The following is a 6,035-nucleotide window of genomic DNA, read 5'->3' as shown; positions in this document are numbered from 1 at the left end:
GAATTTTACTGCCATGCAATAAAAAAAGTACTCTAGCAGTGGAATGAAGAAAAAAATCTCCAAACCCTGTCCAGAGTACCAAGGGGAATATCCACAGCAATACAGCAAAATAAATGGGAACTTCAGAAAAAAAAAGAGACATTAAAACCAGTCCAGATGAACAACCACTGTCTATTAGGACAATGCCTGCACAAAAGGACTCTGGTGCGGAGCCTTAATTGAGGATACAGTTTTTAATAACCCCTTTGAAGTGCTATAAACCAACTAAACCCAAGCACACTTTCATTTTCTAGACAGATTTTAAGACAGCTGAGTGAGAGTCTCAAGCACGTACTCAGTTGTCAGAGTTGCCTTTGCCCATCTTAGCAAGGACAGAGCAGATGTGGCCAGCACAGGGCAGAGCCACCCCAAGTCCTGCCCGAGCCCCTCTGGCCACACTCCCTGCTGATCATGCGGACCCCTAACAGGCTCCAGCCAGGCCTCTTTGGTGCTTGGTTTGTGAACTCTTCCAATCAAATGCGAAGGAACCCTCTAGTGCCCTGGACCTGGTGATATTTTCTGGGCTGGAATGCAACTTCCCACACAAAAGGCAGGCCAGGTTGGTTTGTTTTGGTTCTTTTTCTAGGATGTGCCTTACACAGGTGATGTTCCCTACAGCTGAGCACTGGGATGCCAACAGCACCAATACAGAAAACCACCGTGGGACAGAGCAGCAGAGGACGCTCCCTCCAGCCTTGCCAGAGATGTAACAGGAGCACCCTCAGTGCCATGCCTGGTGAGTGCAGTGGAGCTGGCAGGCTGACCCATAAACATTCTGCACTTACCTTTCAACAGAGTCAGTACGGACACAGAACAAATCCCTCTTGCAGTCGAGATGCCTTGAGGCGTGCATGTATCTGCTGCCAAGGGTCCTGGAGCAGCCAGAGCAGAGTAGGGTTTCTACCATGCTGCAAGCAAGGAATAACATTTATTCAGAAGAAAATAAAAGGAGGCACCTCTCCCCATCCCTTTTCTTAAAAATAAAAAAAAAAAATTTAAATCATGCATTAGAACTTTTTTAACCTTTCATTCATGCTTTACACAGTATAAATGATGAGCACTCATCTTTTAGCCTGAATTTGCATCAGCTCCTCAGGCTGGCTAACCTCAGCAAGACCAAGACCATCAGAATCGCTGAATTGTGGAAGGGGCCTTCAAGCTCACCCCATTCCACCCCCGGCCCTGGGCAGGGACAGCTTCCACTATCCCAGGGTGTTCCAAGCCCCGTCCAACCTGGCCTTGGGCACTTCCAGGGACACAGGGGCAGCCACAGCTTCTCTGGGGAACCTGTACCACGGCCTCACCGCCCTCGCAGGGAAAAATTTCTTCCCGACATTTAATCTAAAGCTGCCTCCCTTGTCCATCACTACATGTCCTTGTGAGAAATCCCTCTCCCTTAGGCCATACGCGGCTTGTACAGCCCACCCCAGATAAGTGCTCCAGGGGCTCTCGGGCCACACGAGCGCTCCGGGCCCTTTGCCGGTCCCCAGCGCCGGGAACCCCGACTCCCCCGGGACTGTGTCCAGCCAGGCCCGGCCCTCACCATCCGCACTCTCCGGGGAGCTCGGAGCCCTTCCGCCCCGGGTCCGCGGCGACGCTGGCGGCCGCAGCTGCGGCGGGAGGCAGGGCAGGAGGCACGGCGGCAGCGACCGCGGCGGCACGGGGGTGGCAGCGCTGGTACTCACTGCGCAGCAGGATGGGACCGCTGTCCTCGACACTGAACCCCAGGTGCGGGTGTCGCCCACGGGGCGCCCGCAGCCGGCGCACATGAACACCATGGGCGTGGGGGCCGCGTCCGCCCGCCGCTCCTGCTGCTGCTGGGCCCGGTCGGCGCCCGGCTGCAGCAGCGACAGCGAGCGCTCCAGCTCCGGGCACAGCGCCATCGCGTCCCGGCCGCCCGCCCGCCGACCGGCCGGCAGAGAGCCCGACAGCGCCTTGGAATCGCCCGCCGAGAAGGCGGCAGTGACGGCGCACACCGCCCCGGGACCGCCCCGGGACCGCCCCGGAACTGCTCCCGTTTTTTCTTCCTCTTTTTTTTTTTTTTTTTTTTTTTCCCCTCTTCCTTCTGTCAAACAAAAAGGAAAGATGTCTCGAATACACCTGCAGCAGAGCCTTGGTTCGGCCGCGGCTATAGGGTCCAAACCCTACATAAACCCTATATAAACGTTACTTCCGCCCGTTGTAGCCGCCATCTTGGTTGTGGTGAAGACACATCCGGTAGAGCCGCCATCTTTTTTGTGGCACCCCCGAAGGCCCCGGGTAGCTGGTTACTCAGGCGCCTCACCAAAATGGCTGCCGCAACCGCACCGCGGCGCGGCACAGCGGGCACACAGCTCCCTCGCGCCGGGAAGCGACGCTGAAAATTGTTCCTGAGCGGCGCCGTTTTCGGGGTCGGGCGCAGGCAGTTGGGTCGACGCCCATGGGTGGTCCTTGTGTTTTCCCGCCTTTTTTGGCCGCCGTCTTTGGAAGGTCGAAGGCGGCTCGACGAGCCGCCATCTTGAGCGGGGCATTAGGTGACTGCCCATACTTCCGGCTGCCATCTTGTTTGTGGCTGAAACCATTTCCTGTTGGGCCGCCATCTTTGTTGTGGCACGGCCGAAGGCACCCCGGTTTTAAAGGGGGGTGCCTGACAAAATCGAGAAAGGAGAAATCAGAAAGGAAAAAATTAGAAAGGAAAACATTAAAAAGGAGAAAAATTAAAAAGAGAAAAATAAAAAATAAAAAATTAAAAAGGAAAAAATTATAGTGGAAAAAATTAGAGAGGAAAAAATGACAAAGGAAAAAATTACAAAGGAAAAATTACTAAGGAAACATTAAAAAATACAAAACAACCGCAAACATAAAAATAAAACATAAATCTAAATAAAAATTTAAAAGTTATTGAAAATAAAATAAAAAGTGAAATCATAACTATAAAATATAAAAGTAAACTAAAAATCGAAAAATTAAAAATTTGAGGAAACATTAAAATATTTTTTAAAAGTCAAAATAAAAAAACATGAAAATCTAAAACACAATAAAATAAAATAGCATGAAAAAATACAACAATAACAACAACAAAGGAATTCAATAAATGCAGCTCTCCCCTCCTTCCACTGCCTAACACAGCTCCAGGAGTGTTCTTGACTGTGATGCAGGGATAGGGAAAACAAACCCAGTGCCTCCCACAAATTCAGGTTTTCTAGACAACCCCCAGTTTTACTGGGAAACCAATTCTAGCCAAGCCAGCAACTCCCCTGGGATGAACATCTGCAGTACCGCGCTGTGTCCACAAGGCGGCAGCACTGGGACGGGCCCGGGGCAGAGCTGCAGTACCGCGCTGTGTCCACAAGGCGGCAGCACTGGGACGGGCCCGGGGCAGAGCTGCAGTACCGCGCTGTGTCCACAGCAGACAGGGACCCCCGAAGAGAACGTGCACAGAAACCCCCTAAAAGAAACGCCCCGAAAGACACCCGGCCGCCGCTTAAAAGAGAACCCCTGCCACCAAGCAAATTCAAACCAAAAAACCCCCTCTGTTTTAAGCTCTATTCCATTATTTCTTTACATTTATTATTTTAATATTGATAATTACCATGTCTTTTTTCTAGTCATATCTATGGATGTAATATATAGACTACTGTATATAATATAAGTAATGAGAAATATTATAGATTGCATTTACTTACGATATTATTTTTCATATTTATATTTGTTTTATTATATATATTCATATTTTTGTACTTAGTTTTTAAAATTCGTGTTTATTGCTGTATGTTTTAAACTCTATTAATTCAGTAACCTAAACACGACAGCACCCCAATTAAGCAGAATTACATTAGCCTGGTTTTCTAAGGGAGAAAGTGGTTTTAAATTAAAATAATATTGGTATAATTTCTCTTTCTCTGTTCTTTTGTGGGGTTGGTGGATTTTTTTTTTTTTTTTTTTTTTTATGTTGTTTGTTTTGTTTCGGATTTCTTTGTTACTAAACAATGAGAGTTACAAGATCAAGTCTACTTTGTTTTCTCGCTACCTGTGAAATACACCTCGACTTCAAGGTAATGTTCCTGATCCTGTAAATGGCTACAATGAGAATTGTTCGGGGGAAAAAGGAAAAAGAAAAAAGAAGGCCCCTTGGTCTTTAGAGCTTTCTCTGTTCAGGATTTCTAATTTAGCAGAAAATACAGAGATTTCTCTAGCTGCACTCTCAATTCTATCCGGACGTGGAGTGGACATGGATTTCATTTGTCACCTCCTCTGTTCCCACCAGCCAAACTTCTACATACTTGGGCTATAAAAAAGTAGATAAAAGAGTAGAGAGAGAGGAAAAAACCAAACCAAACCAAACCAAACCAAACCAAACCAAACCAAACCAAACCAAACCAAACCAAAACACACCAACACAAAGAAAACATGAAGAAAAAAAAAAAGTTTTCAAATAAAATTTCAAGTAAAACACAGAAAAAAATAAAATTAAAAAGTTAAAAAGGAAAAATTAGAAAGAAAGAAAATAAAAAGCAAAAATTAAAAGGAAAAAAATAAAAAGGAAAAAAGTAAAAAGGAAAAAATAAAAAGGAAAAAATAAAAAGGAAAAAATAAAAAGAAAAAAATTAAAAAGGAAAAAATTAAAAAGGAAAAAATTAAAAAGGAAAAAAATAAAAAGGAAAAAATTAAAAAGGAAAAAATTAAAAAGGAAAAAAATAAAAAGGAAAAAATTAAAAAGGAAAAAGTTAAAGAGAGAAAAAAAGAGGAAAAAATAAAAAGGAAAAAAATAAAAAGGAAAAAATAAAAAGGAAAAAAATAAAAAGGAAAAAATAAAATAGGAAAATTACAAAGGAAAAATTACAAAGGAAAAATTAAAATAGAAAATTTTTTAAAAGAAAAAATTTAAAAATACAAAAAGACATCACTTATTAAAAAAAAACCCTACATAAAAAATTCAAAGTAATTAAAAATAAAGAAAAAAGTATAATCAACTTTACAAAGAGATTCATTATGGCAATTCAACACTTAGCAAGTTTCCCTGGAAATTTACAGACTTGTGGGCATATGGTGCTGAACAATGCCTGATTTACCAACATGAAATTGGTACATTTCCTTGGCAATGTGCCCTGAGCAGTACAAAAATTCCAATCAGCATGGAAAATATGAAAAAAAAAAAATCCTTTACTAAAATGAGAGAGAGGAAAACCAGCAAATCCAAGGAACAAAGAACATCTAAATCCCAGCTTGCCTGGAAAACAAGCTCAGGAATTTCTAACAAGGAAAACTTTTGCAGCTTTGGAGGAATTTGGTGCAAGTTCATGGAATGATGATTTCAAATCTGCTTCCCCTGCTCTGATTTTAAAGGGAAGCGGCATTAAACACGTCAAGTTACTCCTGTCCAAGAAGGATCCCTATTTTGTGTGAGTAAAAATCCCAAGAAACTCCAGTCTTACTTGTATTTGACATCTCAAAGTCTCAGCAGAGTTGGGAAGTTTCAATGAAACAAAAGAGCCACAATGCCTGGAACAACAAAATTCTACTTGGCCAAAATCAGGACATTTATTTACAAATCCAGGGAGGAGGAGGAGGAGGATAACACCAGGAACACACTCCAGCTGAAAGTCACCGTTTATTGGAAAAGGCAGGAAATAAAATGGACACTCTCTGGTTCTGCTCCAGCAATTCTCCGGGAGTCGGAGATAAAAGTGGGAACCTCAGACCGGGACAGGGCATTCCAGGGGCTCTGCCTCGCAGGGGCTCTCTCCTCTTTTGCCAGCTGCCTGCAAGAGGAAAAACAACGGGAGTCAAGTGTCAAACCTGGGCAGGATGTCCTCGGTTGAGGCAGATGGAACAGGCCCCCCCACAGAGTGAGTCCAGGCCGGGTGCCGGGGAGCTCCGGCAATCGGGGGCCGCCCGTGGCACCAAAGGGCTGGAAAAGCAGCCCCGGCTGCCCGGGTTTGGTGCCGGCACACGGCAAGGTCTGGCCACAGGGGCAGCACTCAGTGCTGGGACCGCAGGAGAACGGCCCAAAGCCG

Source organism: Prinia subflava, unplaced genomic scaffold (genome assembly GCF_021018805.1).
Source record: "Prinia subflava isolate CZ2003 ecotype Zambia unplaced genomic scaffold, Cam_Psub_1.2 scaffold_68_NEW, whole genome shotgun sequence".
Classification (NCBI taxonomy): Eukaryota; Metazoa; Chordata; class Aves; order Passeriformes; family Cisticolidae; genus Prinia; species Prinia subflava.
The sequence above is the reverse complement of the archived record's forward strand: the minus strand, read 5'-3'. Positions refer to the sequence as shown.